The sequence below is a fragment of the Bactrocera oleae genome, chromosome X, assembly GCF_042242935.1.
Source record: "Bactrocera oleae isolate idBacOlea1 chromosome X, idBacOlea1, whole genome shotgun sequence".
In the NCBI taxonomy this organism is placed as follows: domain Eukaryota; kingdom Metazoa; phylum Arthropoda; class Insecta; order Diptera; family Tephritidae; genus Bactrocera; species Bactrocera oleae.
Genome location: NC_091541.1, coordinates 447,463 through 457,368, shown reverse-complemented (window position 1 = coordinate 457,368; position 9,906 = coordinate 447,463). Strand labels below are relative to the sequence as shown.

Below are 9,906 nucleotides of genomic sequence, written 5' to 3'. Positions count from 1 at the left end.
GTATTAAATGTATAAAGTCTATGAAGTAAAATATAAAGTCTATGAAGTAATAAATTTTTATATAAGTATAAAAAATATAAAGTCTATGAAGTAATGAATTTTCATATAAGTATTAAATGTATAAAGTCTATGAAGTAATAAATTTTCATATAAGTATTAAATGTATAAAGTCTATGAAGTAATAAATTTTCATATAAGTATTAAATATGAAGTCATACAAGTTAAAAATTTAAAAAAAAAATCGATTGTAAAAATACTTTTGATGTTATTAGTTGTATTATGACCATGACGATATTTGAAAATGATATAAATTACCCACGTATATATGAGTTTTTAAATTTTAAATAGGTTAAAAGAATTTTTCCATATATTTTCGGGTTGGTAACGTCAACATGGCAGAGAACATTTATAACAAATTTGCACAAATCTGCTCAAATTGACATATACTGAAATAGTACTTATATGAAAATTTATTACTTCATAGACTTTATACATTTAGTACTTATATGAAAATTTTTTACTGCTAGGAAATGTATTATACTTTTATATATTTGAATTCCTTATGTTAGTTTATTAGTAAGAAGTTGTTTTTAAATACTTATATGTATGAATATTACTATACTTATATGATTTATGTATTTAGTACTTGTATGAAAATTTTCATACTTGTATGACTTTATTTACTTAGTATTTATATGGAAATATTTTTTACTTTATATGTATTTTTAAGTAAATATGAAAATGAAAGTTGATTTTGTGTGCCTTTTTATTCCTGGTTTTTATACAGTTAGTTTAAATAGAAATAGATTTTGTTTTATACAAAACTCTATATTCTGTACTAACATATTGTATATTATGAGCGTTTTTTATTCCTGGTTTTTATACAGTTAGTTTAAATAGAAATAGATTTTGTTTTATACAAAACTCTATATTCTGTACTAACATATTGTATATTATGAGCGTTTTTTATTCCTGGTTTTTATACAGTTAGTTTAAATAGAAATAGATTTTGTTTTATACAAAACTCTATATTCTGTACTAACATATTGTATATTATGAGCGTTTTTTATTCCTGGTTTCCTACAGTTAGTTTAAATAGAAATAGATTTTGTTTTATACAAAACTCTATATATTCTATGTGGCTAACATATTGTAGAAATAAAAATTTTTTATTCCTGGTTTTTATACAGTTAGTTTAAATAGAAATAGATTTTGTTTTATACAAAACTCTATATTCTGTACTAACATATTGTATATAATGAGCGTTTTTTATTCCTGGTTTCCTACAGTTAGTTTAAATAGAAATAGATTTTGTTTTATACAAAACTCTATATATTCTATGTGGCTAACATATTGTAGAAATAAAAATTTTTTATTCCTGGTTTTTATACAGTTAGTTTAAATAGAAATAGATTTTGTTTTATACAAAAAAATTAAAATCTATTATTCTATACTAACATATTGTAGAAATAAATATTAAACAATATTTTAGTTTTATTTGGAAGCTATTCTAATATTTACTCATAAAATATATGTGTAAAAGGATGGTTTTTAAATAAAATAAAATATTAATGTGTTGCACCCGAAAATACTTTATATCATATATTTATTATTGAAATAAATATAATAGAATTTGAAATTATTAATTTCAAATCAAGAAAAAAATGTATATACTCTTAAAAATAGGTATATATATTACTATATGCATTGAAATAAAGTAAAATGTATAGAATGATATTATTTGAAAATTTTGCCAATATAAGAAGAAATATCGTTCTTACATAATAATTAAATAATAATATGTATAGAGAACGAAAATTCTTTTCACGATACCAAAACAAAAATTAAAAAAATCCATTACAAAATCAATCAATAGAAATGAAATATAATGAAAAAAAAATCAATTCAAAGGAATATAATAAAGAAAGAAACATAGAAAAATTGTTGTGTATATTGTAAATGTTTTTATGTTTTGTGTATTTGTGTATAATTTTCAAATAAGAAAATATCATTTTAAACTTTTATATAATATAAAAAATATTATATAAAAAACAAATATATATTATTCTGGTTGATCCTGCCAGTAGTTATATGCTTGTCTCAAAGATTAAGCCATGCATGTCTAAGTACAAACAAATTAAAAGTGAAACCGCAAAAGGCTCATTATATCAGTTATGGTTCCATAGATCGTTAACAGTTACTTGGATAACTGTGGTAATTCTAGAGCTAATACATGCAAAATAAACACGGACCTTTTGGAACGTGTGCTTTTATTAGGCTAAAACCAAGCGATTATTCGATCGTTATATTGGTTGAACTCTAGATAACTTGCAGATCGTATGGTCTCGTACCGACGACAGATCTTTCAATTGTCTGCCCTATCAACTTTTGATGGTAGTATCTAGGACTACCATGGTTGCAACGGGTAACGGGGAATCAGGGTTCGATTCCGGAGAGGGAGCCTGAGAAACGGCTACCACATCTAAGGAAGGCAGCAGGCGCGTAAATTACCCACTCCCAGTTCGGGGAGGTAGTGACGAAAAATAACAATACAGGACTCATACCCGAGGCCCTGTAATTGGAATGTGTACACTTTAAATCCTTTAACAAGGACCTATTGGAGGGCAAGTCTGGTGCCAGCAGCCGCGGTAATTCCAGCTCCAATAGCGTATATTAAAGTTGTTGCGGTTAAAACGTTCGTAGTTGAATTTGTGCTTCATACGGGTAGTACAACTTTAATTGTGGTATGTACATTACCTTATGTATGTAAGCGTATTACCGGTGGAGTTCTTATATATAATTAATACAATGTATTTCTTATATATTCCTTCTATTTAAACCTGCTTCAGTGCTCTTCATCGAGTGTTGTTGTGGGCCGGTACAATTACTTTGAACAAATTAGAGTGCTTAAAGCAGGCTCCAAATGCCTGAATATTTTGTGCATGGAATAATGAAATAAGACCTCTGTTCTACTTTCATTGGTTTTTAGATCAAGAGGTAATGATTAATAGAAGCAGTTTGGGGGCATTAGTATTACGACGCGAGAGGTGAAATTCTTGGACCGTCGTAAGACTAACTTAAGCGAAAGCATTTGCCAAAGATGTTTTCATTAATCAAGAACGAAAGTTAGAGGTTCGAAGGCGATCAGATACCGCCCTAGTTCTAACCATAAACGATGCCAGCTAGCAATTGGGTGTAGCTACTACTATGGCTCTCTCAGTCGCTTCCCGGGAAACCAAAGCTTTTGGGCTCCGGGGGAAGTATGGTTGCAAAGCTGAAACTTAAAGGAATTGACGGAAGGGCACCACCAGGAGTGGAGCCTGCGGCTTAATTTGACTCAACACGGGAAAACTTACCAGGTCCGAACATAAGCGTGTAAGACAGATTGATAGCTCTTTCTCGAATCTATGGGTGGTGGTGCATGGCCGTTCTTAGTTCGTGGAGTGATTTGTCTGGTTAATTCCGATAACGAACGAGACTCAAATATATTAAATAGATGCTTTCAGGATTATGGTGTTGAAGCTTATATAGCCTTCATTCATGCGTTCATCTTGAATGTACAAGTGTTTGAATGTGTTTATATAAGTGGAGTCGTACCTGTTGGTTTGTCCCATTATAAGGACACTAGCTTCTTAAATGGACAAATTGCGTCTAGCAGTAACGAGATTGAGCAATAACAGGTCTGTGATGCCCTTAGATGTCCTGGGCTGCACGCGCGCTACAATGAAAGTATCAACGTGTATTTCCTAGACCGAGAGGTCCGGGTAAACCGCTGAACCACTTTCATGCTTGGGATTGTGAACTGAAACTGTTCACATGAACTTGGAATTCCCAGTAAGTGTGAGTCATTAACTCGCATTGATTACGTCCCTGCCCTTTGTACACACCGCCCGTCGCTACTACCGATTGAATTATTTAGTGAGGTCTCCGGACGTGATCACTGTGACGCCTTGTGTTTCACGGTTGTTTCGCAAAAGTTGACCGAACTTGATTATTTAGAGGAAGTAAAAGTCGTAACAAGGTTTCCGTAGGTGAACCTGCGGAAGGATCATTATTGTGTTCCTATCCGAAAAGAAAAAAAAAATAATTATATAAAAACAAAATAAAAAAAAAGAATAAAAAAGAAAAAAAGTTTTCTTTTTGTTCTTTTCATTCAAAATGTTTTGAATTATGCAATGTTTTGAATGTTTTTCTGTTTTTTTTTTTTTTTTTTTAATTCCTTGTAATGCATTATGACAATATATATTATATTGTGAACTTCGCATACATTGTATTTGAACGCAATAAAAAAACCTTTAACCGAACCGAACTTGATTATTTAGAGGAAGTAAAAGTCGTAACAAGGTTTCCGTAGGTGAACCTGCGGAAGGATCATTATTGTGTTCCTATCCGAAAAGAAAAAAAAAATAATTATATAAAAACAAAATAAAAAAAAAGAATAAAAAAGAAAAAAAGTTTTCTTTTTGTTCTTTTCATTCAAAATGTTTTGAATTATGCAATGTTTTGGATGTTTTTCTGTTTTTTTTTTTTTTTTTTAATTCCTTGTAATGCATTATGACAATATATATTATATTGTGAACTTCGCATACATTGTATTTGAACGCAATAAAAAAACCTTTAAACATATAGCTGTACTTATTATTTATATAGAAAATAATATTTAATTGTGATATTTATATAAAATATTATAAATGATAAGTTAACTTGTTCACATTAACGTGTGTAATACCTTTTTTTTATGGTATTTTCTATTTGTGATTAAAAACATGTTGAAAAATTTAAAAAAAGAAAACGCACAAATAGAGAAGAAAATAATATATAAAAGGTATTACTGTTTTTGTTGACCTAAGACATGCGCAGCTGCAAATGTTTGGGTTTAAAATTACAATTTATTGAAAGATGTTTTAAACTTATGTATTAAAAATTTATTATTGATTAATTATTAATACTTTCAATAAATTAAAATTCTTTGACTTTGAATTAAAAAAATACAAAAAAATTATCACTCTAAGCGGTGGATCACTCGGCTCATGGGTCGATGAAGAACGCAGCAAACTGTGCGTCATCGTGTGAACTGCAGGACACATGAACATCGACATTTTGAACGCATATTGCGGTCCATGCTGTTATGTACTTTAATTAATTTTAAAGTGCTGCTTGGACTACATATGGTTGAGGGTTGTAAGACTATGCTAAATTAGTTGCTTATTCTTTTAGTCAATTAATAGAATTTAAGCATATGGCATATTATTGGATTGTATTTTTCAATCCATAATATTAATAGCATAAAAAGAAATATAGAAAATATATTCTTGAATACCTCATATTTGAACGAAAATTTATGATAAATGAGAATCTTAGTATTCCCATAAAAGAAAAAATTTTCAACATTATTTAAATTATATTAAATAATACATAAGAGGAATGTCTAGCATAAAATAAATTTTTATTCTAGAATTAATTCACTCTATTGTATTGAGAAAAATTTATAATAAAAAAAAATATATGATATGTGGAGGAATAATGTTGTTAATTTTATTAATTATTATATTATGAATTTTAAAAAGGGATCAAAAGATTGAATAATATTGAGTAATCAAGATATAAAAATATATTTCTTTAAAATAGCAAATAGCAAAAAAATTAAATAAAAATAAACAAATCAATCTAAAATATATTTTATACAACCTCAACTCATATGGGACTACCCCCTGAATTTAAGCATATTAATGAGGGGAGGAAAATAAACTAACAAGGATTTTCTTAGTAGCGGCGAGCGAAAAGAAAATAGTTCAGCACTAAGTCACTTTGTCTATATGGCAAATGTGAGATGCAGTGTATGGAATATCTTAATATCTAGTATGAGAAATTAACGATTTAAGTCCTTCTTAAATGAGGCCATTTACCCATAGAGGGTGCCAGGCCCGTATAACGTTAATGATTACTAGAAAGATATTTCCAAAGAGTCGTGTTGCTTGATAGTGCAGCACTAAGTGGGTGGTAAACTCCATCTAAAACTAAATATAACCATGAGACCGATAGTAAACAAGTACCGTGAGGGAAAGTTGAAAAGAACTCTGAATAGAGAATTAAATAGTACGTGAAACTGCTTAGAGGTTAAGCCCGATGAACCTGAATATCCATTATGAAAAATTCATCATTATAACTGTAGTATTTAATTTTAAATATTATAGTAATAGTGTGCATTTTTTTCATATAAGGACATTGTAATCTATTAACATAATAAAATATTTATCAAAAGATCATTGGTTTTTAAGTTTATTCAAATTAATTTGCTTTTAGCTTATTAACATAGAATAATTACTGATGATTTGATAAAGTGTTGATAGATTTTATTATATATAATGCTAAAATTCTTTTGAATTTTACAATAATATTATTATCATTGATTTTAATATTAATTGTATGCATTTATATGATTAACAATGCGAAAGATTCAGGATACCTTCGGGACCCGTCTTGAAACACGGACCAAGGAGTCTAACATATGTGCAAGTCATTGGGTTATATTAAACCTAATGGCGAAATTAACTTAACTGTATTAATAATGGGATTAATTTTTAATGTATTACATTATTAATTCAATCCCGGGGCGCTCCATATAGTTATGTATAATGATAATTTATTATTATTTATACCTCTAACTGGAGCGTACCTTGAGCATATATGCTGTGACCCGAAAGATGGTGAACTATACTTGATCAGGTTGAAGTCAGGGGAAACCCTGATGGAAGACCGAAACAGTTCTGACGTGCAAATCGATTGTCAGAATTGAGTATAGGGGCGAAAGACCAATCGAACCATCTAGTAGCTGGTTCCCTCCGAAGTTTCCCTCAGGATAGCTGGTGCATTTAAAAATTATGTAAAATAATCTTATCTGGTAAAGCGAATGATTAGAGGCCTTAGGGTCGAAACGACCTTAACCTATTCTCAAACTTTAAATGGGTAAGAACCTCACCTTTCTTGATATGAAGGTTGAGGTTATGATATAATGTGCCCAGTGGGCCACTTTTGGTAAGCAGAACTGGCGCTGTGGGATGAACCAAACGTAATGTTACGGTGCCTAAATTAACAACTCATGCAGATACCATGAAAGGCGTTGGTTGCTTAAAACAGCAGGACGGTGGACATGGAAGTCGTAATCCGCTAAGGAGTGTGTAACAACTCACCTGCCGAAGCAACTAGCCCTTAAAATGGATGGCGCTTAAGTTGTATACCTATACATTACCGCTAAAGTACATGATTTATAATACAATTTCGGTTGGATTATAAATTTTGAAACTTTAGTGAGTAGGAGGGTACAATGGTGTGCTTAGAAGTGTTTGGCGTAAGCCTGCATGGAGCCGCTATTGGTACAGATCTTGGTGGTAGTAGCAAATAATCGAATGAGACCTTGGAGGACTGAAGTGGAGAAGGGTTTCGTGTGAACAGTGGTTGATCACGAGTTAGTCGGTCCTAAGTTCAAGGCGAAAGCCGAAAATTTTCAAGTTTTAATGAAATGAAATGAATTAATTTTTATTCCATAGTAATTAAACACTTGAATAATTTTGAACGAAAGGGAATACGGTTCCAATTCCGTAACCTGTTGAGTATCCGTTTGTTATTAAAAATGGGCCTTGTGCTCATCCTGGCAACAGGAACGACCATAAAGAAGCCGTCGAGAGGTATCGGAAGAGTTTTCTTTTCTGTTTTATAGTCGTACTACCATGGAAGTCTTTCGAAGAGAGATATGGTAGATGGACTAGAAGAGCATGACATTTACTGTTGTGTCGATATTTTCTCCTCGGACCTTGAAAATTTATGGTGGGGTTACGCAAACTTCTCAACAGGCCGTACCAATATCCGCAGCTGGTCTCCAAGGTGAAGAGTCTCTAGTCGATAGAATAAAGTAGGTAAGGGAAGTCGGCAAATTAGATCCGTAACTTCGGGATAAGGATTGGCTCTGAAGATTGAGATAGTCGGGCTTGATTGGGAAGCAATACCATGGTTTATGTACTCGTTCTGGGTAAATAGAGAATTTCGATTCTTGTTCCCCGGATAGTAGTTACGTAGCCAATTGTGGAACTTTCTTGCTAAAATTTCTAAAGGATTTATTATTCTATAGATACTTTTTTAAATTATAACGATTATCAATTAACAATCAATTCAGAACTGGCACGGACTTGGGGAATCCGACTGTCTAATTAAAACAAAGCATTGTGATGGCCCTAACGGGTGTTGACACAATGTGATTTCTGCCCAGTGCTCTGAATGTCAAAGTGAAGAAATTCAAGTAAGCGCGGGTAAACGGCGGGAGTAACTATGACTCTCTTAAGGTAGCCAAATGCCTCGTCATCTAATTAGTGACGCGCATGAATGGATTAACGAGATTCCCTCTGTCCCTATTTACCCATTCATTCGTTGTTTGGATTCCGACGCGAATAGACGTGCGTGCGCATCGTTGTGATTAGTGATTTTCGGTGATTTTTCGGTATTTTCTTTTGAGCGACATTTGTTTACGCGTTAGCATAAGCACCGTTGCTTGTCGAGTGTGTGAAATTGTTGCTACAATTTCTTGCGGAATTTCGCTTTGTGCGAGTATTCGCGTTTTGTTGTTAGTGCTCGGGTACGTGACCGCGAGTGTGTTTTTTCGTGCAAGGGCACAATTGGCGCGTTTTTTGGGCATTTTTCGGTGGAATAGCGGTAAGTACATATTTTTTAATATTGTGTACAGTACCTTAGGTGCTACCGCAACGTGGTCGTTCACGTTGTTGTTGGTGGGGGACTTTTTGCATAGCCCCAGTTTAGTGCCGTATTGTTGGTATTCTTTGCCGGCAGAGTCGCCTATTTGGAGTGTTGTGTTGGGCATCTGGTGTTCAGTTGGCCAGTTTCAGCAGGTTTCGAGCAGGATTGCTCAAAAGGTACCAGCGTCTGTCCAGTGTCGAAGTGAGTGTACCGTGTGCAGACAAACGGTCGTAGCAGTGTGCGTTTAACCCACGGATCGGTTCGGTCCAGCGCCACATCGGTCGACTCGCGGCCGTTACGGGGACATTGATCCGTCCGGCGGTCAATTTGAGTGACCTCTGTCCAGGCCTTTTGGCTGGAGTTGTGGGCTGTACCCTAGCGAGAACGCATTAATCGTCCGCTTGGGTCGTCGCTGCTATAGAGCGGGTCTGCGCTAGAGATACTTTCTCCAGCGCGTTCAGTTGCACGTACTTGGCGAGCGGCTGTTTTCGGCATCTGTTGAACTAGTGCCATCTGCGTCAGTGGTAAGTTCGGCGGATCAGCCTACCAAAGGGCGTCCGAAGGCAAGAATGCCTCCACCACGGAGGAGGAGGGTAAAGTCCCTCGCTGGGAGCGAGGAGTCCGGTCCATCGGTGGTAACGGTGGACACTTCGGGAGACGAGGCGGTGAGGCCATCGGTGAGGTCCCCGCCACGGCGGAAGGCGCGTTTGGGGTCGCCGGCAGAAACGGGGGGTGATGAGGGCGGGAGCGGTAGTGGTAGCGGTTGCGATAACGGTGACACCGCTGAAAAAGCGACTGTTCACCCCGCAAAGTCGGGCGAGGGCGAAGTGGGTGTTGCGAGCGTTGATACGGGTTCGAAGAAAACGGGCGCTAGCAAAACAAGCGCGAGCAAGGGCGGCGCGAGCAACCGTGGTGCTCTTAAGGGGGGTGTTGTTGTCGGGGGTGGTGCGGTTAGCCATGTCGCGGCTATTAAGAAAATTTCGGCGGAGCTCAGCGAAGTAGTTTTTGGGGCCGAAAATTTCGCTATAGGGACCGCGAAGGGGCTGATGGAGCTTGCCTCGAAATACGAGGCACTTCTGATGACGGTAGTAACCGAGAATGCCCATCTTCGTGGTCAGGTTGACGCCCTTAGAGGAGGCTGTGGAGGACACTCCTCGCCGC

The 9,906-nt window shown here is 34.8% G+C and overlaps 2 non-coding genes and 1 pseudogene across 2 annotated transcripts; all 3 read left to right on the top strand.

The window, feature by feature from the left end:
• The first annotated feature begins 2,064 nt into the window (after positions 1–2,064).
• On the top strand, positions 2,065–4,054 carry LOC138858237 (small subunit ribosomal RNA). The gene has a single exon (XR_011397432.1). It is a non-coding gene; the product is annotated as a small subunit ribosomal RNA (ribosomal RNA).
• A 949-nt stretch (positions 4,055–5,003) lies between these two features.
• Positions 5,004–5,182, top strand: LOC138858221 (5.8S ribosomal RNA). Its single transcript, XR_011397419.1, has one exon. It is a non-coding gene; the product is annotated as a 5.8S ribosomal RNA (ribosomal RNA).
• A 502-nt stretch (positions 5,183–5,684) lies between these two features.
• On the top strand, positions 5,685–8,462 carry LOC138858246 (large subunit ribosomal RNA; annotated as a pseudogene).
• The last annotated feature ends 1,444 nt before the right edge of the window (positions 8,463–9,906 follow it).